Source organism: Mus caroli, chromosome 18 (assembly GCF_900094665.2).
Source record: "Mus caroli chromosome 18, CAROLI_EIJ_v1.1, whole genome shotgun sequence".
NCBI lineage: Eukaryota > Metazoa > Chordata > Mammalia > Rodentia > Muridae > Mus > Mus caroli.
This window is the reverse complement of record NC_034587.1, coordinates 14,337,421-14,364,331: the sequence shown is the minus strand read 5'-3', so window position 1 is coordinate 14,364,331 and position 26,911 is coordinate 14,337,421. Positions and strand designations below refer to the sequence as shown.

At 36.4% G+C, this 26,911-nt stretch overlaps 1 pseudogene; it reads right to left on the bottom strand.

The window, feature by feature from the left end:
- Positions 1-16,228, bottom strand: part of LOC110285115 — a 51,122-nt pseudogene extending 34,894 nt beyond the window's left edge.
- Positions 16,229-26,911: the final 10,683 nt, after the last annotated feature.

The window sequence follows — 26,911 nt, the reverse complement described above, 5'->3', positions numbered from 1 at the left end:
TTGTTTAGCTCTGAGCCCCATTTTTAATGGGGTTATTTGATCTTCTGGAGTCCACCTTCTTGAGTTCTTTATATATGTTGGATATTAGTCCCCTATCTGATTTAGGATTGGTAAAGATCCTTTCCCAATCTGTTGGTGGCCTTTTTGTCTTATTGACAGTGCCTTTTGCCTTACAGAAGCTTTGCAATTTAATGAGATCCCATAATCAGCCTCCAAGCACAGACACCATTGCATATGACAGCAAGATTTTGCAGAATGGACCCTGATATAACTATCTCTTGTGAGGCTCTGCCAGTGCCTGTCCAACACAGAAGTAGATGCTCACAGTCAGCTATTGGATGGATTACAGGGCCCCCAGTGGAGGAGCTAGAGAAAGTACCCAAGGAGCTACAGGGGCCTGCAACCCTATAGGTGGTACCACAGTATGAACTAACCAGTACCCCCAGAGTTCGTGTCTCTAGCTGCATATGTAGCAGAAGATGGCCTAGTCGGCCATCATTGGGAAGAGAGGTCCCTTGGTTTTGCAAACTTTATATGCCTCAGTACAGGGGAACACCTGGGCTAAGAAGTGGGAGTGGGTTGGTAGGGGATTTGGGGGTGACTTTGGGGGACTTTTGGGATAGCATTTGAAATATAAATGAAGAAAATACCTAATAAAAAATGTAAAAAATATTTTTTAAAAAAAATGATCAACCTGGAAGCCACAGCAAATACACAGAGGATCTGGTCTCCCCATGGAACCTCTTTGGCCAACAACTCAATTAAAGGCAACCCAATACCAGTACTAGAACCTTCTTTTTATTAAAAGAGATGAATAAGTTGAGTCACTATCTCCCTGTAGGCATAAATTTTTTCCACCTACATTATTAAGGGTTCAACTTCTCCTCTTGCCTACCATCCAGCAGAGATAGCTGAAGAGAAAGGTTATTGGGATATGGAGGAAATAGACTTGTCTAGCAAAAGCTCTTTGGGAGCTATCTCAGTCTTCTTTGTAAGCAGTTGAGTGCCATAGTAAACACCAAATATGACTCAGCAGCTGCAGACCAGTCCTCTTGGCAAACAGACACCACACAGGAACCAGAAACTGTAGTTCAATCCTGAAGAAACCACAAGACTCACCAACCTGCCTGAGGCAAGGCTGCTGAAGTGGAAGCACTGCCACAGGAACCTCAAGAGCTTCTTTGATGAGTTTTTCTTAGTGATGGCAATACCACATATGGAGCTCAACAAGGCTATGTAAGGCAACCCAATACATATTGTTGTTGGCAAAAAAGAGAAAGGAGGTGGAGCAAACCAAACCAATGCTCAATCTTCCACTGTCTGTTGGGTCATATTTATACCCCTTCATGACGGGTCCCATCACATGTCTGCTACAGCAAAATATCCTTACACCTGTGTCTGCTTCAGGCAAACATTCTTTCCCGTATCTACTTTAGCAAGACATTCTTTCACCTGTGTGCCCCAGCAAACAATCATTTGACAAAACTCACCTTCCAAACAGACCAGAAGTTATCACTTCTCCTCCATTCTTTGGGTACTTCATTTAGATTGCCTTCATATATGTATATATTTTAGGAAGCTTATGCTCTATTAGCTTTCCATATTTCCCCTCAAACACCTCTTAATTTTAGTTTTCTCACAGTGTTTTTTCTGCTTGTCCCCCTACTAATTTAGTAATCTTCTTGCTCTAGGTTCACAACCCATCCATCCATAAATATCTATTCTATTTATATTTCCTAATGTGATCTATCTGTGCCCTGACCCCTAGTTCCTTACTCTAAACATAACATCTGTGGGTCTACAGATTGTAGCTTAGTTATCACTGACTTGATAGCTAATATGCACATACAAGCCAATATACACTATATTTGTCTTTCTGTGTCTGGGTCACTTACTCAGGATAGTTTTTACAATTTCCAATTATTTGCATGTGAATTTCTTGATTTTATTTTTAGTGGCTGAATAATCCACATTTTTATTCATTCTTCTGCTGAGGGACATGTACATTGTTTAAGTATTCTGACTATGATGATTAGAGCAGAAATAAACATGGTAAATCAAATGTCTCTGTGGTAGGTAGAACGTTTTTAGGTATACCCACAAAAGTGACAACTGAATCTTGGGGTATATCAATTTCCATCCATAGAAGTACAAGTTTTCACACCCAATAGCAATAGACGAGTGTTATCCATACTTTTAATCATCACCAATATGAACTGTCAATTCTTTTATTAATCTAAGCCATTCTTAAAGGTATAAGACAACAGTTCTTTGTCATTTGAATATTGGAGGGCTATTGATTTTTGTGAGTTAATATTGTATCCAGGTACTTTACTAAAAGTGTCAGTTTCCTAGTGTAATTTTTATGGTCACTTATCCATACTATCTGCAAATAAAAATAGTGTAATTTAAGCTATATTAATTAGTATTTCTTTTACAAACATAGATAAACTTCTGTTCGGTGCATAGATACTAAGACTTGCAATGACCTCATTGATTTTTTTCCTTTGATGAGTATGAAGTATTTAGTATATTTCACAACCTCTTCTAATTCGTTTTGAAGTATACTTGTACATATGTTAAAATGACACCACCATCCTTAGTGACGTAACCCAATCACAAAAGAAGTCATTAGATATGCATTCACTGATAAGTGGATATTAGCCCAGAAACTTAGAATACCTAAGATACAATTTGCAAAACACAAGAAAATCAAGAAGAGGGAAGACCAACGGGTGGACGCTTCATTCCTCCTTAGAGTAGGAAACAAAATACCCATGAAAGGACTTACAGAGGCAAAGTTTGGAGCTAAGAAGAAAGGATGGACTATCCAGAGACTATCCTACCTGGAGATCCATCCCATAATCAGCCACCAAACCCAGACACTATTGCATATGCCAGCAAGATTTTGCTGAAAAGACCCTGGTATAGCTGTCTCGTATGAGGCTATGCCAGTGCCTGGCAAATACAGAAGTGGATGCTCACTGTTATCTATAAGATGGAACACAGGGCCCCCATTGGAGAAGCTAGAGAAAGGCCCCAAGGAGCTGAAGGGGTCTGCAACAACAATATGAACTAACCAGTACCCCCAGAGCTCGTGTCTCTAACTGCATGTGTAGCAGAAGATGGCTTAGTCGGCCATCACTGGGAAGAGAGGCCCCTTGGTATTGCAAACTTTATATGCCCCAGTACAGGGGAANGCCTGGGCCAATAAGTGGGAGTGGGTGGGTAGGGGAGCAGGGAGGAGGTATAGGGAACTTTTGGGATAGCATTTGAAATGTATATAAAGAAAATATATAATAAAAAAATAAAAAAGAAAAAAAATGACACCACCAGCTTGCTTCTTAATTTCATCTCATAGTAAAAACTACTTCCATCCATTTTTGTTATCTATCCTTGATAGTAAATAGATGTTCTTAGGGGCTGAAAACTGTGGATATTGGTTTTACATGCATTCTATTAGCCTGGTTCAATTTATTGGGAATTGAGACTATTGGTGTTGATAGACACTTCACCTGTATATGCCTAATACCCTTGAAATTGGGGCAAAGAATAAAGACAGGACAAAACAAAATTTCTTTTTATTTTTAATTTAGGTCAGTTGAGACTGCTGGTCTTCCCATGGGGAAGCCCTCCTCCTCAGCTTCTTCTAACTTCTCCCTAATTCAACCAAAGGGTCACCAGCTCTCTCCATTGGTTGGGTGTAAATATCTGTCTGTCTTTTTCAACTGCTGGCTCGATCTTTCAGAAGGCAGTCATGATAGACCTCTGATTATACTCACAGGATAGCATCAGCAATAGTGTCAGGCCTTGGGGCCTCCCTTTGAGCTGGATCCCAATTTGGGCATGTCCCTCGGCCTCCTTTTCCTCAGGCTCTTCTCCACTTTTGTCCCTGCAGTTCTTACAAACAGGAACAATTCTGGATCAGAATTTTGATTGTGGAATGGCAAACTCATCCCTCTACTTGATGCCCTGTCTTTCTACGGGAGGTAGACTCTACAAGTTAACTCTCCCCACAGTAGGGCATTTCATCTAAGGTCCCTCCCTTTGAGTGCTGAGTGTTTCTCAGAGACCAGGTCTCTGATACATTCTAGAGGGCCCCCTCCTTGCTATTCCTGAGGTTGCTTGTTTCCATTCTTTCTGCTGGCCCTCAAGGTCCTGTCCTTCCAACACTGATCCAATACCTGACTGATTGTCTTTCCCTCTCTTCCTGTCCCCTTTTCCTCAGGTCCTTTTCTCCATCTCCCCCTTTCTATAATTGCTTTCTTCTCCCTCACAAGTGGTATCGGCACATCCTTACTTGGGCCCTTCTTGGGTTGTTTGGCTTGTTAGCCTTAAGTTCTGTGGACTTTATCCTGGTAATTCTGTACCATTTTGGCTAATATGCACATATTTGTGAGTACATACTATGCATATCTTTTGTGTCATAGTTCCCTCATTCAGGATGATATTTTCTAATTCCATCCATTTGCCTGCAAAACTCATGATGTCCTCATGCTTAATAGCTGAGGAGTATGTATTCCATTGTGTAAATGAACCACATTTTCTGTATCCATTCTTCTGTTGTGAGACATTTGTGTTGATTCCAGCTTCTGAATATCACAAATAAGGCCATTATGAACATAGTAGAATACCTGCTTCTGTTTAAATCATCGAAGATGAGCTTGGACATTGAACTTGGATGAATAAAGGGTGTAGTGAAGATCTGTAATTATCCTGCATGTATCCTTGTTTATAGTGGCCTCTACCTTCCCAGAAAGTACCTGCTGGTCTTTGTATAAACTATTGAGTGGAGAGAGGAAGGATAGACAGGGAATATCTATGTTGTCTACTGGTGATAGGGACAGGGGTGAAACAGAGGCTGCACCATGTGTTTTACCATACATTTAGAGATTAGACTGAGGGATTGTATCTGGAGGAGAGGTAAAGATCTGTAGTATGCCTCTCTCTAGTCCTATTCAGGGTGGGATGTGTCTTCCCAGGAGTGCCTGGAAGAATTTGGGGCTGGAATAAATCAGTGACTGGGAGGAGAAATATAATGAAGGGAAGATCTCTGTGATCCACTGCAGATGATGGCAGGGTAAAGGGATGATGAAACAAATATTTTGCTGCAGACCTGGAGTTAAGACTGAGGAGTTGGATTTGGAGGAACACAAGGAGATGAGAGAGGGTGAAAATATCAAATCACTCTGCCACTTTCCTGGATGGACATGGCTCACATTTTTAAGTGTTTCAGCTAAAAGTCCATCAGCTGTGTTGCTGTTAGGTTGTGATAAGGTAGGACATCCTAATGGGAGCACATGGTAAAGCAAACTGCTCACATCACAATGGCTCAGAAAGAAAGATCGATAGACATGGATTACATTGTAAGGGCATATCACAGTAATCCTGAAATTTCATTCTAGGTACCCAGCTTTTTCATCTCTACCTCTCATCAATCTAAGACATACAACTAGGTCTCCAGGTTCCACTATTTCCCTAGCATTAACTATGAGAAGGGAGAAAAATTACAGATCCACACCACAACAGCCATATTGACTTTTAGAAAACAACAGAGAACTGAAATTACGCCCTCCTTCCCCCATTTCATTGCTTTGTATCCTTCCAAAGAAATCCTCCACAAAACCTAATTGGGCATAGCCTTGTAGCAGATTATAACTTTCTCATTCCAGGGGGTCTTTCATAGCCTGAGGAAAATATGTAAGCATACAAAGAAAAGAAATGAAATTACAAGCCTTCCTATTGTTCTACAAATTCAGTGCCACAGAATCATGATTGTAGTCTCCAAACACACTTCTGTACAACAGTCTATAAAATGATACAATTTCTCTTGTTTGTTTTCTTCTTTGTAAATCTCTTGTGTCTTGTTAAGCTTACACTAAAGAAATGCATGTGGTTTTCTTCTGATTAATCTTTCTTAATAAACTTTATAGCCTTAATAGGCATTAGCTATGTGTCTGCCAATGCCTAGTGAGAGAAATCTTTCCTCCATAGCAATGAAAACTGGTAATTTTAAAATTTGTCCACTGTGTCATCTCCCAAGTTCTTTTCTTGATCATAAATCCTTTGCCATCAAAATAAATTTATAAGCCCAAACATATTTTTGTCCAGAACAGCTTCATATACACACTACTTACAACAATACCCAGAGGAGTTTCTCAATAAACCATTGAAAAAACACTTGCTTAATTCCCTGTAGAACTTATCTTATCTCTGCTCATAGTAGCCTAAGAGTTATTTAAAATTTGTATTCCAAGAACTGTGAGTTATCTAAAACTGCAAGCACTGTGCCCCATTCAAATTCACATTAAAGTTCTATTTAATCTAATAGATATGTGTAAAGTCTATACTAGGAAAATGTACATTTTGTATTCAATTCCAATGCAGAATAGAATGGCTGCTCAGTGCTTAGTGGTCAGCCTTGAAACTATATACATGCCGTGTTTGTGAGTGTGTGTGTGTGTGTGTGTGTGAGTGTATGTGTACCTCAAACAACAATAATGAGAGTTCGGAGGGAATGTAGGAGCAGAGCTAAAGGGGTTGGAAAGTAGAAAAAAGATGGAAAATAATATAATTCCATTTTAAATAAAATGTTAAATAAAGAATTGGGAGACAGTAAACATATGCCAAAGGAAAAAATCATCTTAAGAGATGATTAGTATAGGTGAATAGCATAGATGAATAGTAGAGAGAAAAATTCCTGTGTTCAAAAATATTTAGCAATAAGTTAAATATGATTGAAAGATATGGCTTGGCTAAGTGTGATAGACAGCAGAGTATATTTTTAAATATTTTAGAAAACTTATGACTTTGAATATTAACCAAAATACAAAATAAAAGAGATAATTTTTGTTTGCATAGAAAAAATATAAAATTGATTAATTAACAATTAAAATTAAAACAATACTTATAATCAAACACTTTGTTATATTCTAAGATATCATAAACTTTATTATTTTGGTTTAGTCAGTAAGATAAAATGTATTTAAAATAACCTTTATAATAACCTTCTTGAGAATGTTAAAAAAGCTTGCCTATTTTTGAAATATAGATTTTTATAACATCTTTGATAATATATTAAATAATTACAAAACATACTTCTATGCTATACAGGAGAAAGTCATACAGATTTTATTAGTTAGTTTCATGTTGTAACAAAATATCATGGTCAATGCAACTTATAAAAGCAACAATCAAAGATATGGTGGCAGGAGAAGGATGTTGCAAGAACTTACTTGCAATTACAACCACAAAGCAGTAGTTTTACTGCAAAGAGTTTGAGGCTGAAAATTCTTAAAGCTTGACTCACAGTGGTGCAATAAGGCCACATTTTTCTATAACCTTCCGATTAAACTGAGGATCTAGGGTTCAATTGCTTGAGCCTATGGGCAGTATTTTCTTTCAAATGAACACCTATATCTTGCAAATACAAGGAGGAAAAACTTTACAAATATTCCTCAAGACTTTTTAAAATGAGAGAGTCCATTTCTAAATAGCATATTACAAGCTTGACAAAATAGTGTCTGTTAATCTAGCAAAAGCTATGGTATCATTTCTTCATTTCTAATTCTGTTTTCAGAGACACAAGAGTAATAAAATACACTATATATATATATATATATATATGTGTGTGTGTGTGTGTGTATGTATGTGTGTATATATGCACATACATATATATGGGTGTGTCGTATTTTGCATTTTAAAAGTATAAATTTGATGAATTTGTTAAATATTAGCAAATAATATTTAATACATACATATGTTTATATATGTGTATACAATGTGAACAATTAAAATCAATAGATGAAAATTTTGTGAAGAAATCTTTTCTTTTTGTAAAGGAACTGTATTAAAAATTGGACAATAGCATCTACCATAACACTGTGTCTTTACACAATGTCACATATCATTGCTGCGAGAGGATATATATTTTCATGTTCACTAAAAAATGTGTTCAAGCATGTTCACTCATAGAAGTGTTATTAGTCATATCCAAATCCTTAGTAGAGTTCAAAAACAAAACAGTGCTTGCCAAGATAGATATAGAAACAATTGTGTATTTGTACCATGTAATTTAAAAATTCAGTAATTCATAGACTATAATACATACGTAGCTGAATGTGAAAAATATTTACTAACTGGATGAAACTAAGGCCACATAGATTGTAAAGTAAATGATCATATTCATGTGTAGCTCAAATATTGGTAACAGAATCTAATACTAGTCAAGTCAGAATAGTAGGTATCATTAGAGAGGGTAGCAACTGGCTAGCTATTTGATCATCTGACTGCTGATCAGCTTCTGTACTGTAACATTGGACTTTTGCATCATGCTCAAAAATTGAATCATATTGTCTATTTGGCTGTCTTGGCTTGAAAGCCTGCTCTTTTCTGAAGAGGAAACAGAAAGTAGGTCGGGTGGGGAAGGGATATGGCGGTGGGGGTGGGTAGCTGTGAGGAGTGGAGGGGAAACTTTGATTAGGATATATTGCATAATAATTTAAAAGATGGAAAAAGCTATAAAGTAAAAATAGAAAGCAGCAATTAATGCATTCATGCTCAAAAACATCAAATTGGAATTTTGCTTGTGAAATGACATATCAAAAAAGTATAACCAGAGAACTCTGGTTCTAAATTAACTATTTTACACTTTTAAACCTTTACCATTAGTATCTAGGACTTGGGGATAATGTCAACAATGTTCTACACTGTTAGTAAATATTTTCAGAGGATTTCCATATCATACTATATATTTTACCGCAGCCAATGTATATAATGAGAATGCTTTGGCTAGAGATAATTTTAGGTGTTTTGCAGAACAGATTGTGGATCCAGATGAGGGCAGCTAGATATTTATTCACAGCTCCCCACAACGTAAAAACCAAGTTGGTTTTTAACCTTTCCAGAAATAGGTTTAATTTTATTTATTCATTTTCATTTTCCTCAGCTAGGTATTATCAATAAAACATCAATTCTAAATTTAATTAGTTAAAATTTCTTTTGTGATCTGATTGGAAATATTTCTCTTATAAAAAGGACTATAAAATTATATCTGTTGTAAATAAATAATCCCATGTTTTTAAAATGTGACAGCAAAGTATAAACTGAAACATCAACCAGCTTGCCTAGTGGGAGGTGCCATATGGAAGTAATGAGTCAGTCAAGCTGTCAACAAACATTTGCTGAACATCTACTTTGAGCCAAGTTCCATTCCAGCAGTAAGAATATACTGGTAAATAAAGTGTCCCGGCTACTTGCCCTCATGAGGCTTGCTGTAAAACTATGCTTACTTGATGCTGTCTTTCTGCTGGAGGTGGGCTTTACAAGTTCCATCTCCCCAATGTTGGGCATTTCATCTAAGGACTCTTTGAGTCTTGAGAGTCTTTCACCTCCCAGGTCTCTGGTAAATTCTAGAGGGTCCCAACCTTCTACCTCCTGAGGTTGCATGTATCCATTCTTTCCACTGCCCCTCAGGGATTTCAGTCCTTTTCACCCCACCCAATACCCAGTCATGTTCCCCTCTCCGCACCTTCCATCCCCTTTCCCTCTCAGGTCCCTCTCTCCCCTCTTGTGGTTGCTTTCTTCTCCCTCCCAAGTAGGAATGAGGCATCCTCACTTGGGCCCTCAGCTTGTTGACCTTTTTGAGTTCTGTGGGCTGTAGCTAGGGTGTTTGCCACTTTGTGGTGTTTGTTTGTTTGTTTGTTTGCTAATAAGCACTCATTAGTGAGTACACTCAGAATAATATTTTCTCGTTTCATCCATTTGCCTGTAAAACTCAGGATGTCCTAATTCATAATAGCTGAGTAGTATTCTAGTATAAAAGTGAGGGATGGGGTTGCCATCTAACAGTCAAAACTCTGACCCATAATTGTCCCTGTCTGAAAGAACTGCAGGGATGGAAATGAAGAGGAGCCTGAGAAAAAGAAGGTCCAGTGACAGTCCCAAAAATGGAATCCATCTTAAGTGGAGATCCCAAGATCTGACACTATTACTGAGGCTATGGAGTGCTCACAAAAGGGACCTATCATGACTGCCCTCCAGAAGACCCAATAAGCAGTTGAAAGAGTCAGATGCAGATATTTGCACCTAACCAATGGACAGAATCTGATGATCACTGTGGTTGAATTAGGGGAAAGCTGGAAGAAGCTGAAAAGGAGGTTGACCCTGTAGGAGGACCAGAAGTCTCAATTTATCTGGATCCCTGAGATCTTTCAGATACTGGAACACCAACCAGGAAGCATACACTAGCTGATATGAGGTTCCTAACACATATACAGCAGAGGACTAGGTTTAGGTTTAGTCAGAGAAGATGTACTTGACCCTCAAGAGACTAAAGGCTCCAGGGAGTTTAGAGAGCTGGTGGGGTTTGTGTGTGTGTGTGTGGGGGGGACATTCTTGTGGGGACAGTGGGGCAGGGAGGAGATTTGGCATGTGAAACAGTCAGAAGGGTGTACTAAAAGGGGAATGAAATCTGGAGTTTAAAATAAAAAAACAAAATAAAACAAAAACTTATGCTTAGATGTTCAAAAGTATTAATATTAAGCTTTCCTAAACAAAGTCTATGAATTTTATTTCACCCTTTATACACACAGAATACTTTTGGCAGTTGTGGATCTACAGTTAGCTTTTATTCAAAACTCTGTATGGGAATATCCAAAACTCTATACGTGATTCCACTTTTGGTGAAATCACATTGAGCATTTACAAGGGACTGCTCAGTGGTTAAATGAATTCAAGCATATGGAACTCATTTTCATCTCACCGTCAATGGAACAGATTTATGTGACAGTGTGTAACCATAATAGCCACCTTTGGGTTATAAGGGTTATGAGATTCCAGGGTCTCACCTGCCAGCCAGGCTAGCCATAACAGTGAACTCCAAGTTTGATAAGAGAGCTTCTCAAACAAAATAAAAATGGAGAGAGGTGCTTGGTTTGAAATCTAGCAATGCAATATTAATAACAAATAAGCATCATTGAAGTAACTCAGAATTGTTATGTGAGAATCATATGGCAACTATAATTAAAACAGTTATATTTCCATTAATTTATTTATTCACTTTAAATCCTCATCACTGCCCCTGCTTCCCAGTTCCCTCCTCATACAGTCCCTTTCATATCTCTTCTCCTCTTCTCCTCAGAGAGGGTAGAGCACCACCCCTGCCTCATTGTCCCCTGGCAGATTAAATCTCTGCAGGCTGGGTGAATCCAGTTTCTCTAACCCAGACAAGGCAGCCCAGTTAGGGGAAAGAATTACACACACGTGCACAAGTGCACACGCGCACACACGCGCGCACACACGTACACACACATACACAAACACACACACACACATGAAACAGGTTAAGGTACATCCACAGCTCCAGTTTTTGGAGGATCTGCATGAAGACCCACCTGCACATCTGCTGTTTAGGTTCAAGAGCCCTAGGTTCAGCATGTGTATGCTCTTTGGTTGGGTACTCAGTCTCTGAGAGCACCCAAGGCTCAAAGTTATTTGACTTTGGTTGTCTTCCTGTGTAGTTCTTATCCCTTTCTGGGCCTTACATCCTTCCCCTAACTTCCTTAAGAGTCCCCCAGCTCCATCCAATGTTTGATTGTAGGTTTCTGCATCTGTTTCAGTCACCTGCTGAGTGGAGCCTCTCAGAGGACAGTTATCCTTGGCTCCTGTCTGTAAGCATAACAGAGTATCAATACTGTCAGGGATTGGTGCTTGCCCATAATGGGTCTCCAGTTGGAAAGTAATTATTATAGTGTCAGGGATTGGTGCTTGCCCATAATGGGTCTCCAGTTGGAAAGTAATTATTTCTAATAGTAGAGATGATAGCTGCTAAGTATTTAATGACACTAGATTAAAATAATCAACTAAATACAAGATTTTATGAATTTGGATTGAAATCTACACTTCACTAAAACTTTTTTTCATGATTGAACATTTAACTTTATAAAGCAATAGAGTAATTATCCAAAGATATAACACTACATTGTAATTATCAGCATTTTACAATTTAAAAGTACAACTATCAGGACCTTATAACACTTAAAATACATAACATTGTAGTAAAGAATCCTAAGATCTGACAACATTCTAAACTGACATAAACCTCGAGTACTCTAAAACTCTACAAAAATAACATTAAATTTTTATTCTCTTATAGTTCCAATTCTAGTGTCACACCTCTGTTGATGAAGATTCAAACATGCACTTACTCATGACCATACTCATATTATCTGGGTTGCAAAATAAAACAAATTATATTTCAGTTGCTGTCATAAAAATATATTCTCTCTCAAAATGATGTAGAAGTGAAATACCTTGATTTTCTGAAATAAAAGAAAAACTTTCACCCCAGGAACTCACAGTCAATGTTATTCTAAACTTCTTTGTTGCCTTGATAACATTATTAGCATCTTTATCTTCAACAATTTCACCTATAAAATAAGGTAGCAAATTGTATTTGCAATTATGCCTAAACTTTCTACTTCTAGTGATTATGAAGTTTATACAGAATTAGTAATCATAAATTAGTTCATTCATTATAAAATCAATTATATATTTTTGAGACTTCCATGTGACATCTACAAACCATTGTTTTAGATTCGTGTAGACCTTACTTTTAAACACACAAAGAATTATGTCTGCACTCCCCAACTTAAAAGTGCCTCAAAAGATTTTTTTTACTTTAAAGACAATGTTTAAACTTCCTAAAAAGAAACTTCTATCTGCTTATGCCCATGTCTACATCAAACCCAATTGACAAACACGTATCCTGAAGACCTTGGTTACTATTTCACACCTGTCATAAGAATTGGAAAATAAGTTACTTTCTTATTACATGTTTTTTCCATAATTTATCTAAAAAACACTATCAAACATACCAAAATGTTGCCATTTTTATACTCAATGCTTTATATACTAAATTTTAAAATAATTAAGGACACAAATTTTACATTACTCATTGTATTTCTTAATCATTACATAGCTTATTTCTATATCAATAGTCAGCATAAATAAAATCCATCCTAAGACATCAAGAAAAATTAAAAGTATTTATTGTTAATACAAAAACTGACCAACTGAACAAACAAATTAAAAGATAAAATAAATTCAAGATGGCACAAAGAAAACCTGGTATTATAGCGAAGCCAGGGATTCTTTCATTATAAAAATATCTTAATACAACAAGAACAAAAAAAAAAGTCTATATTCAAACTGATAGGAAAAAATAAAATTATGATAAATTCAATGACAGTATAGGTCATATTCAATATTTGTGTCAAACTCAAATTTGTTAGAATGATGTAGATTTAATTATAAAAACAATAGTGGCTATTTTTGTTTTATGACCATTCATTAATAAATAGTTTATTACATCAAACTTAAGACTAACGTTTTCTTCTAGCCCAGGTTTAAGCTACCTCAAGGGGAATTAAAATAACATAATTGTTTTGGAGGGTATAATACACCATAGTCAAACATCAGGAAAAAAATCCAAATTTGTTTTGCAAATAGATACTTAAAGCCTCTATCAAAGAAAAATTGTAACAGACTCACACTAATATGCATACAAAAACAGCTAATCAAAAGGCTGGTGAAATGAAAGGAAGAAAATTCAGTCTTAGAAAGATCTAGTAGGAAAGCTCTGTGGGATAGGGTCTAGACAGAAAGATGGAAGTGCAGACTGTGATCAAAGTACATATATGCCTTCATACACCTTCAGTGTTTCCTACTTGACATGGAAAGTTGGCTCCTCGCTTTCAGAAAAATTATCCAATGAGATACTATATCCTCCAATATTTTAACTCATAGGAGCAGGCAAAACCTCTAGATCTAGGATTTGCATATGCATGCTGAAGAGAAAAAATTCACAGCTAAGAATTCACTGCATGAAGTAGGAAGTATAGAACAAGGACTTACCTGAAAGATTGTTTATTGTGCCTGGAAACTTCCATAGGATGGAAAATATGAGCTGTGGTCTCAGGTTAGCCTTTTGTTCCTTGACTACTTATGTTCCTTATCATATAAATTACAGTAAGAAATATAATTACTCATGTTCCTGTACTTTAATAGAAGGCCAACTTTATAAACAATGCCTAGACTTACCTGTTGTATAAATAAGGCAGATGTTTGTGAGAAAGTAATTTTTCCATATTTAAAATATACAAGCATATCCAACCTATGGCCTATGAGAAGTACTCTACCATAGATGGATACAGATGTGACCAAACAAAAAAAAATCATAAATTTATTTAAAATATTACAGGGGGAGCTGATCTTTGCTTTGTTCTGTCATATTGTAAAAATGTTGTATATATCATTTAGCATCACAACTATTTACTGAATGTTTTGTCCTTTCCTGAGAATAAATGCCACTGTTAAAATATCTGGAATTCTTTATGAAGCCCACTTTTTGAACAAAAGCAATGGGGGTTGTTTGCTTGTTGTTTGTTTGTTCAGTGCTTCTTCTCATTACGTACATTGTACTTCCACAGTGATGGACTGGGCCACCAATGGTCCAAAGTTATGAAGTCAAGTAATGATGTGCCTGATCCTTTCCAGACATTAAGAGCATTCTTTGATAGTGCCAAACATACAGGTAATGCATTCTGATGTTTTCACATTCTACCCTCCTTTGTATATCAGTTACACTTAGGAATCTCTACAAATCCCATAGGCTTGAAGAAGTCTACATTCTAAGTTAGGCAACTTCTTCATTTTTTAATATATATTTTTGTAAGATCTTAGTGTTTGGATTACAGAGTCCAATAGCTAAATGGCATACTACCAACCCTTGACATTACTTAGGGAAAGTTATGGCCTACTGAAAGGGTTCTGAGTAATTGGTCAGTGTGTCTTTGAAGGAGATAAAAAGAGTCTGGAAACTTCTCTTTAGTTACTACTAAATATCTACATTGATAATAGCAGTTTCGTTTACCCTGTACTTTCATTGTGATGGACTATACCACCAAAGATTAAAAAAAAGAAGAAGAAAAAGAAAAACAAAAACAAAAGAGTTAATGAACCATGGACTAACACCTTCTGGACTGTGGTGCAAAATTATTATTTTGTCCTCTTAAGTTCATTATCTTGGACATTTTTATATGGAAACAGAAATTTGAGTAATACATAAGTAAGCTAATTGGAGAAATAAATAAATAAACACACACACACTCCAATTGCCGTCATCAAAAGTTGTACTTTCAGCAAAGCATAGGAGATAAAATGTTTTTAATATATTTTATAAAAGTGATCAAATTTTTACAACAAATACTTAAAATGGTATTAGAAGATAGAAAAATAAAACTGCATGTAAATATTCCACATATTTTATTGTGTGGGTACCAGATCTCTCTAGGTCCTCTACCATGCTCTACATTGCTGTTAACAATTTTTGCTACATCTATGCCACAGTACAAATTCTCTTTTTTTTTTTTATTTCTACACACATTTTTATTATGGTAAATGTGAAAATGACACTGTCACAAAAGCAAGCATTATAATTTATCCCCAAGATAACTCAGTATAAAACAAGTCTGTTTCAGAATTTAAAAAAAAAAAGGAAAAAAAAAGAGAGAGAGAAAAAGAAAGAGCTTTACATGAGTTTTAAAACAGGAGAAAATAAGAAATGAAATAAAAAGAATCAAAAGATGAATCCACCATTGACCAACAAACCCTCCAGAGGCAGGGTTTCTTGTCATGCTGCCCCTGTTACTGCTTTGTGTAGGTCTTCGTTGTGTATCAGTCTGTGAGGTGACAAACTGGATGTTTATAGGGCGGCCATCCAAAGGGACACCATTGTACTCTCTCATAGCCTTCAGAGCATCTGCCTTCCTTTCAAAGTGCACATGTGCTGTCCCTAAACTTTGTCCAGAGCGATCATAGTGCACAGCAGATTTTTTCAACGTTTCAAATTCAGCAAAAAGTTGTTGAATATCAGCATCTGACCCTCTGAAGTGCAGGTTTGACAGGAGCAGCTTCCCACCAGTATCCATGTGGTTTCCAGCCCTGAAGCCACCAAGGAATGCTGCCACTTGTCTAGAACTTGTTTTTGTTTCCGGTATGGTGCCAGCCTGTTCCTGCTGCCACTATGGGTGATGGTGGGCCTGTACCTCTTAGGCGCAGCTCCTCGATTCACCTGGGGATCAGGCTTGTTGTGACGTCCTTGCTGGATCTTGTTCAGCTTAATGATGTCTTCCAAAGACATGTTCATTTTGTCAGCCAGGGCAGGCATGGATTTAGGTCTTAGATCCAGTTTACCTCTCTGTCAAGCCTTCTGTCTCAGGGCAGACTGCAGAGGAGAACCCTTTGCTCTCTTTGTAGCTTGCCTCAGCTCTCTCAAGTGTCCACAGTACAAATTCAATGAATGAAATATAAAAATGGATCTTTTGTCATTACTCATCTACTATTGAAAGTCTAACTTTCAGTCCAGTTATTTGGGCTCTCTTCCCATGATTTTCAGGAACAAAAACGTACCATAGAAAACACAGTTTCTGCTTTTGAGAGGATATTTGAGCTAATGCCTACCCTCTGTTCACGCCTCATCTTTAAGCATCTTTGAAAGACGGGGTTACTTATTTTGTACCCTATCAATGGAAACCAGATTAATAGTGCTTAATAGGTATAGGAAAGCATATCTGGAATGCACAAGAAGATACCGTGGAAAGCCTCTAAAATTCCCATGCTCTGTTATTAAGGTTAGTGGAGAAAAACACCACCAGAAGAATATCAATATCCTGTATTTTTAGCGTTAATGTTTATAATTCCTCCAGTCAAAGGCTAAGAACCACAAACTAGCTGAATTAAAAAATATAGAGAGAAATTTCAGGAAAAATAATAACCAACACCAACTTGTGTTTCTTCTGACCCTATGGCAAGACAGGACATAAAATGTATCATTCATAATATGATGGGAATAAAATAACAAAATAAAACAAAGGGAAGGAGCTAAAAACCTAGTCCTTTCTAATGCATGACTGCCAAGGACCAAGCTATGTTCCCAAGATTCTACTTCTTGAAAGTTTTAACAATCTACAATAATGCTTATTGGGAAAAACAGCTTAATATATGCATGTTTACTAGGAAGCATATCATATTAGCACAAATCACAAAACCAAGTCTAAGGTTTGTTTAACTTTCTCTGCCAAATGAGAGAGCAACAAAAGTTAAAGCACTAACTTTACAGTTACTCCCACTTAAGAGTTTTCACCAAGACCAAGCCTGGAATACAGTTGCCATTCATACATGCTGTCCATATGTGCTACTTGTTATTTACAGAATGGCAGAGACTATAGCAACACTCTTGCTCTCAGAGAAGCTTGTGCTTTAAATTTTCCAATTCTTAGATAAGGAAGCATTTAGTCCCTTGATGAAAATCATTATTACAAGCCACTTCCCAGAAAAGGCATTTCAAATGGACAGTACTTATACTGAAGTATGGAAAAGTCAGTGGCATTAATTTGCAATGTATTATTATTAATAATTTTATTATCATTATTACATTTATATCATAAATTAGTTAGTTTTCTTAACATCCCCACACAGAACCACCAACTAGAAACCACATGTTCAAACACATGATCCTGTAGGGCACATTTCTCATTTAAAACACTCATAGTAATCTTCAAGAAGAGAGTCCAATGTTTCGATTAATTATCTTGCTTTCCTTTTATTGTTTGTTTGTTTATTTATTTATTTAAATTTGAAATGTTGGCTCCTTCACAGTTTCCTCTCCACAAACCCCCTATTCCCTCCTCCTTTCCTGCCTCTATGAGGCTGCTTCCCCTCATGCCCACTCATTCCCACCTCATGGCCCTAGCACTCCCCTATCCTGGGTCATCGAGCCTACACAGGACCAAGGGGCTCTCCTCCCATTGATGCCAGATAAGGCAGTCCTCTGCTACATACTAATCTGGAGCCATGAACCCCATCATATGTAATCTTTGGTTGGTGGTTTAGTCCCTGGAAGCTTTTAGGGGGGGGTTGGTTGGTTGATATTGTTTTTCTTCCTATTGGGTTACAAATCCCTTCAGCTCCTTCAGTCCTTGCCCTAATTTCTCCATTGGGTGCCCAAGCTCAGTTTGATGGCACTCAACTGAACTCCTCTGAACTGAACTTTTCTCTCCCCCATTGTACTTTAAGTAGCCTTTGTTTTCTGCCTGTTTTCATGATAGTTGGGTGTATCTTTTCTCTAACTCATTCTGTTAAATCTTTTTTTCTGATTTGCCACTTTGTCTGCCCCTCGGTTAGATGTCATTGCTTGGGATTAAAGGTGTGGACTAAAGGCATGTTTATATTCCAGCCAGAATGATTAAATATGTGTACTACAGTCAGTAGGATTAAAGGTGTATGGCATGTTTCCATTCTAGTTGGACCATACCTTTGGACATGATCTTTTGCCAGAGAAGCCACGTTACTGGACTAAAACTCCTCTACATGCTTTAATGAAAGGTAATTTGGTTTAAAATTTTCTAACTTTGTGAAGGCATAGACTACAAGAAACTAGATTTATGCTACTATTATTTCTGTTGTCTATCCTGATTAGTGTATGAGTAAACAAGGTAAGGTCTTCCATTGTAGAGAGTTTCTTCTCCTTCCTCCACTAAACACATAGACATTTCTACAGCACACAGAAGAACAATCTTGCTTGAAAAATAACAACACCGATGCCTATAGTAAAAAGAAAACAATTTCCTTCTGCCTATGCCATAAACTCTGAAAGAAAATTACAAAAACAAAAAATCAAGTTAAAGCATATGTAATTCCAGTTTATGTATACATCATATGCATTAATATTTTTGTCACTAATAGTTAGAAAAGCTCCTGCCTGAGGCCCTAGGAATCAAATCTTAGTCATTAATACAATGGACACAGAGACTCATAACTTGTAATTTTGTACATTTTCCTTATACAAAGATTCATATGTATCTATATATTTATCCTGTCTTTACTTACTAGAAAGAATCTAAAAATCTCTTAGAATAAAGTATATTTCTAGAAAATAGAATAAAAAAGAATATATTCATACAATGGGTAACAACATGCATTGCAAAACAAACAAAAACCAAGCAACAATCAAATAACAAAAAATATTGAAGGAACTTGCTGAGGAACTGTGTCTGATGGATGTCAGAAAGTACACATGTAAAGTCTCTCCAATATGACTCCTAAACAGGAACTGAGTGAACACAGGCTAGCATGGTCTGGGGAAAGCTTCAAAGTTTTCAGCCCCACACAAAAATCTACAGGCAACTAAGAAAGGTTGAAAGGCTGAGAAATAGTCTCTCCCAGGAAAGAGCATAATTTGTTATCAAATATCAAATAATCAACCTTGAAAACATACATATAAGTCATATAAAATCTGAGGGTTTTCTTATTTATTTAGAAAAAGTGTATTTAGAAATATCCATATCTTTACTTATTTCTATCTCTATCTCTATCTCTATCTATCTATCTATCTATCTCTATCTATTAATTGAGAAAATGAGCTAGGAGGGACATATGGGAGAGTTTGGAAGCAGAAAAGGGAAATAATGTAAATATAATCTCAATAGTATGAAAAGTAAATTTTAAAAGATCGTTGTAGGGCATATTAAATGACATGAGGAGATGCTGCAGTTAATACTTCCTGCATCATCATTGCAGCTGTTGACTTTTCTTGCATATATGTGGTACATGCATCAGAGAACTCTCAATATATTCAGTGTTCAATCCTGCTTTCTCATTCCTATACCCTCTATGTAAGATTAGTGCATGTTGCTAAATAGAAAGAACATGACCAAAATGAAGACCGAGTTACAAGTAAACTCTGAATCAGTCATGAAAGCAAGTGATCTACAGGAAGAGGAAAAGGTGAGCGAGAACAAGCATGCATCCAGGAAACCCATCTGTCTTCTGGAAGCTCTACTGAAGCCAGAAAGGAGCATTCTCAGCTTGATTGACAGTTAGCACAGACACTGTAAGGTGAATAACGAAAAATATGCAAGCCCTCAGCTAGGTGTTCACCTCTGATTGCTGGCTCTTATAGCCATATGGACACTCAGAGTGCTGTGATTTTAGGAATCTCCATGCCCACTACTTACTTTGAAATGCAATACTTATCTCCTTCCTAGTCAAAACTATAATTCTAACAAATTTTGCCTTTCTTTGATACTGATAGAGACAGCTTATCCAGGTAAAAATAGGATAAGTTTCACAAAATGTACATTATTATAATTAACAGAGTAGTATTCTATTTTTCTATTATTGAAGGAATTGCCCATCTTATATTTCTGACAATCAAATAAAGCTAATTTTTCTAAGTCTTATGAAATTAAATCAAAACATTATAGTATACTACTGAGTTGAATATCAAACTCTTTAATATGTTTTATTATATAAAAACAATTTTTTAATTTAAATGTATTTCTTATTAATTATTTTTCATTTTATTATAATAGATTCTTTTTCATACAATATATCCTGATTATAGTTTTCTCTCCCTACACTCCTCCCAGCTCCTCAAATAGAGAGTCCATAGGACTTGGGTAAAACCAAAAACTACTGGACATTACAAAAAGGTATCAAGAAAATATAAAGATATTTTGCTTTACTCATAGATCAATGCCTTATCCAGTCATCATCAGAGAGGTGTCTTCGGGTAGCAGATGAGATCAGATGTAGAAAACCACTGGCAAACATTATATGGAGAATATTAAAGTATTCATATTTGCTTGATTTGTAAACAGTAGGTTAACATTATGCAGTTTTCTCCATATTTAAATGAAAATAATGAGTTTTTTCTTAATACACCATCATTTCTAGTAGTAAATTATCAACATAATCAGTTGTTAGAAAAAAAATTTAAAACCTCCTCTGTGAACTTCAGATTTTGATTGAATAGAAGCATTTTATTTTCACAGTAGCCAAACAAATAAATAGACACAAAGTGCTTTTATAACCTCAAGGTAAAGTCATTCCAGCTAGCATGTAGGTCATCTGTTGTTTTCTGGCTCTGTTTTTTCCAAACAAATACTTCTTTTCAACTCATCATTGACCATTAAAGGCTAGTACCATTCTCTGAACGCTATTTCTTAAATTGGTTTCCATCAGTGAAATCTTGAAAATCTTACAATGGAGACTTTAGAGTGGGCTTCAACAGATAAAGACAGTTCTGACAGCAAGTGTGGAGCATAAAAAGAAGAGGAGGGCATGGAGTGCTGTACTGACACACATGTGGGCTCTGCACAGGGGATGATGGGATAATGCACTGCCACACTCTTCCTAGGCACAGGTGAAACAGCAGACACTGCTTGGAGTGCTTTCAAAGACTCCAAGTTCAGTTAACACTTTCTTCATTATGTGGCTTTTATTCCTTCTTTTCCACTTGTAGGTTGATTTTTTTTCTTGTTGATTATTTTAAGTCTTAGTCTTTAAAAATAAAAATATAATAATGTCTTTATGTTATTGTTTGGTATAGCAAAGAGACATAAATAATCTGTGGAATCAATTGCTTTACTGAATCTTGGGTCAACTTCTGAAAGTTTTAATCTATAGTGAATAGAGAACGGAAAAGAGGGAAGTAGAAAGGAAGAAATGGCAGAGAGGGAACATGCTGGTGTACTTATTTGTAGCTTTGTGCTGTGCGGAACATTGATACTAATTGTACAGAGGAAGATGATTCCTAAAAATGACAACTCTGCACAAAAATCAGGAAGCTTTAAGCAGTGTATTAATATTAAGAGTCTTCCGTCTGTAGCTTCCTATACATCTAGTTGCACAATTCAATTAATATTTACCATACAAATGATGGAGGTTTCCCAGGAATGAAAAGTGACATGAAGTGCTAGAAGAGTAGTTTTATGATTTCACTGGTAGGGTAACACTTAACTGCTGATTCTATGGATGGGAAATATAAATGCCTACTCCTATTGTGTCAGAATGCACATTTCAGTGCTCCTCTCAGGCACCTTCTACACATGCACCTAATCTGAAATTTTCATTCCTTGCCTTCTATCCTCCCCTGACTTGCTTTTTATCTCCTGCTCAACTACCTGGCCTGATTTGAGTACAACTAAATCCCAGTCCTCCGTAAAAGCTAACCACTTATCTACAACCTGAACTGACCAAATAGTTACAGTTTTAAACAAACTGCCTATACTTTTTCTTGCAATAATAGTGAAGTGTTGACATATTTTTAAAACAATTCTATTGGGTTCTTATATCTACCATAATTCCAACCCTTATTCTTCCCTAATTCCTTCCAACATCCCATCACTAGGTAGGAGAGAAGAAGGTTGGAGAGAAATGGGGCGTAGACCACTTTATGCCACTTCCTGCTGAATAGGGACATCAGCCTCCTAGGGGCCAGTCCAGTCTTAGTGATTACAATACCCAGCAATCCACCAAGCAAGGAAACACAGAAGTTAATGCAGCACAGACCAGCAGGGGCCAGCAGGAAGTAGCGCAAAGCAGTAGCAGAGGGAGCAGCAGTCACCACAGGCCCTCTCCAGCTCTCCCATTTCTACACTCTTCAGAGTCCCCAGAATTAAACTATCTGCAGCTGTCAAAAATCACACTCCTGCTAGTGGACAGGGCAAATCATAACCACCTGCTGTGAAGCAGCCTCTTACCCTACACCTGGAATTACAACAACAACAAAAACAACAAAACATATTCACATAATATAACTGAAACTCTTATCACAGTGAAGAATATAGAACCCTCATTTTCTCTGCAATGAGTGTCATAGTAGAAACACTGAAAAAAATAAACTAAGATCTCTGTAATAAAATTTCCAGCTAGCAATAAAAATGTCATGATAAATTATCAACCAGAACTATTTAATAAAAAAGAGAGTGTGTAGTATATTGTACAGAGAGGTCAAAGAGAAACAGCTCTGTGATGAGTCTGTGATAAATATCAACACAACTAGTCCACAAAATATTATTTGCTGTTACATCTCAAAATTGAGACACAGGATTGCTTATTTAAGTCCGTAAAAGAGATTGTAATGGGCAAAATTACCCTTTACTGCTATGGAAGGATATGTCCTTCCAAGCAAGATAGGAACAAGAGAGAGGGAAGGGCCCATTTAAGGGTGAGAAGCGTGAGAAGTTGCTCCACCTCTCTTATTCTGCCTTTAGCTCCATGACAACCTACTATATAGGTGAAAGAGACACAGATACCCAACATTAGTTTCTAAAGGTCACATTGAAGGTGTTGGGACTTCCTGCAATCAAGAAAAATATCTACTTCATTGTTTGCCTTCTCTTGAGTACGCATACAGTCATCTCTTTCTATTCTCCATGGCTTTTTGAATGGTTTCCTACACATGACTGTTATCCTTTACTTTCCATTGACTGGAACTCTGAGTGTATCTGTGTATACATTTCCCGATTCATCTCCACCAAGAATAACAAACTACAATCTTCCTCTTAAAATCTATAATCTATAATTTGTAATCAATTTCTCAATTTGTTTCTTAGACTGATAATTGTGATCAAAATCATAGGAACGTACAACTAAATCATGCATTGCTTCAAATAAGATTGCATTTTAATATTATATCTAAAAGCTCATTTTGTCAAAGCTGTGAATTTGTTCTGTTTTTTGTTTTGTTTTGTTTTTATTTTGTAGCAACACTTCATTCTAACAATACAATTTTTCTTTCTGAAGTATTTGACTCTACAATTTCACGTATGCTATAAAATAGCTTTCATATATCGTACTCTACTATGCATTTCAATCCTTGGAGAAAAATCAAACTTGAAATACAATCTATGATTCATTCCACAAAACTCAAGTTTCCCATAATCTTACTAAAATATCCACAAGCTTAGCATCCAAAACTGGCTGTTCAATAATCGAGCAGTGCTGGCTTTGTTTCCTGGGAGGAAAGGCTAAATGGAATATCTTAAATAAAATTGTGGATGCAAATTTGATACATTGCCTCAGCGCTTCTGTCTGATTCCAGGAACATTGGTTCACTGGGCTGTACCATGATCCAACCTAAGATGAATGAACCAAGGAGTCTTAGAGTTGATCTGTATGGCAGCAATTCAACACAAGTTAGTTCTATCCTGTGAGATTAAAATTCTCTTTCCTCCTTTTTCTGTAAGGAAAACAGAAATGAATAAGACAAGCATTGCAATTTCTTTTTATATTGATCAGACTTTTGCCATTAAAATCAGCTGCTCTTTAACCTTTGCTTCTCAGAAATCATCCAGTGTCTCAGACGTTCAGAACACAAATATGTTCCCCAGAAGACACCACAGGCAATATTTTTTTATTACTGACAATATAAAAAATGGTCAGGCTTTGAGCTTTCTACAATTACTTCCTAAAGATGCAAGATATGATTGATGACCAAATGGAGCAGCAAAAATGAAAACCAGGAGATAAAGATGGAATACCAATATTTAATCATATATGGGAAAACAATGAAAATCTGTGAATTACTATATTCTACTTGCAGGTAATAACCTTTCATCTGAGGAAGTGTCATTTACAGAGTCTATCTTAGGAATATAAATCCAGTTGCATTGCATATACAAATTTTGGGCTGACACATTTTGTAAAACTGAAAGTGCGCTATCTATTTTAATTTGGAAAGGTCTAATAAATTTGGATTTTTGCAAAATACCTATCAAAGACTATCATATCTGTTACCAAGAAAAACTGTCATTTCTTTTCCTAAGAGTTCAGCTATAATGAAGTAGAGTTTATTTAAATGTAGTTAGTAAATTATATCATACTACAGTCTCATGCGATTGAAGTATTTTAAATCATTTTCACATTCATATAACATGTTATACAAAAATTATTCCTAAAAGTCAATTGTTTAAAGCATACAGTGTAATTATATAATGATACACTATGTACCATTATACAACGATATCATTAAACAATGATAAATGCCATGCAGTTAAATTAAATGCAACTACATCTCATGTCAACCAGTTGCTTTACCTAAATCTTCTTGCCCACCACTTCTGTTCTCAGTAGGAAACTTCTGCTCACATTAACCTCCATCTACCCTTCTATCCTCACAGTTTTAAAGGCCTAACCTCTTGCAAATGCATCACTGACATCTGTCTGAATAACCTGAAATAAGATGGTAAGCTATTTAAGCTATTTTAATATGTGTTTTGAGTTTCTGAAATTCCCGGAATCAAATTTGACTTAATTTTTTTTTCTTATTCTCTAAGACTTTGAGTTTACTTTGCATGAATCAATGGCAGTGAAGAGGCTGGGAAATTGGGACAGGGTTTCTATGATATATAATGTAGATGTCACATAGGGTTTTTTTTTTTCCATAAAGAAAAGGCATGAAGGGGTGGAACCTTAAGAATAGTTATCTTCTCCCCTGGCAATCGGCAAAGAGAGACCTTGTTGATGGTATTCTTATATCCGTCAGGGCAGAGCAATTGGAAATTCTTTGTTTTTCCTAGCTTGATGCCTGGTTTGATGGTTAAAGCTGTCTTTATGTCTAGGTCTCATAAAAATCAAATCAAGTCAAATCAAACCAAGTCAAATCCAGTGCAGTGCAGCAGGAGGAAGTCAGACTGAGAGCTACAGCCAGAATGCTAGGCCATCAATGGATCTGCTCTCTAGCACACGGTACAGGCAGGATACAGACCCCCACTTGCTACCAAGCCATGCAGCATGGATGGAGCATGTTGCCCATGGGCTCAGCAGCCATGTGTTTAGCCTGAAGAGGGAGCCACCACAATGTGTAAGTATGTGGTATTATATGAGATTTAAAGAGAAATGATCAGTGGGGGTCCTGAGCAGGGTGAAACATTAGTGAAAGCTCAAGGGACAGAACATAAAGCAAGTTCCTATTTTCACCATCTTAAAAAGGTGAAACATGCTGCATAAAACAATTCTTCTTTAATAAATGTATGGTGTCCAATATTATCTGTTCAGCATAACAGTTCTTAGAGTTATCTGCCAGTGAACGCCCTTGGAGCCTTTATTCATTTAATTTCAATTGTTAATGCCACTTCCACAAAATAGCACCTCTAAAGAAGTTAATAAAAACTTTGAAAACTCCATAGGACTTCCACAAATTTTATATACCTTTTTCCATATCAAAGGAAATAAAAACCAATTGTATATACACTCTTAACACTAAAGATTCGCATCTTTCTTATTTAGTTAGTTTCTCTTTGATATGCTAACTAATAATTTAGTTTTAGTCTGCCAGTATGTCACTGTTTCTGGAGCATTGAAATTATAGTTCAGTGTTAGGTATTCAGACCATTCAATACATCTGTAGTGATTCACTCAAGAATGCAGGTCATTCAGCTAGGTTGAACCGATTATACGGTAATGCACAGCAATCTTCACTCAGGGTTCCTGTCAGCCACTTCAGGGTAATGTCAATATGAGTGCTGCTTTTGTACCAGGAGACCATTCACTCTATTTAAGTGCAGGATCTTAGATTCCTAACCTTCCATTCTTTCTTCCTATCCTAAGAAAAAACAGAGAAATAATGAAGAAAGCTGTATCTCATCAGCCAACTGTCACCGAGATGATGCTGACTCATCAGGATCTGACCTGATCCAAGATCTGACCTATTCCTTTCTAATCTCCTGATGTCACTGTCAGGTGCTGATAGCATGAGATGTATTGTAATCACTGTAATGGAAAAAGAAGCAACCCAATTGGGAAAATGTGTCATATAAATAAAACATTTACTCATAACAGACCCTGAATCCCTGAATAACTTCACTCAGGTATCTGTTTTCTTGGGAGTTTGTTGATCTGTTTAAAATACTGAAACAAAGTAAGATCCCACCTTACTCTTAACTGATTACAGAAAGTTTTAGCTATAGCCGACAAAACCATGAATATTAAGTGAAACATAAGATGCTGATATGAAAATATTCCACAAACATTCTTTTATGTTATTGTTATTAGTGTACATGAGATT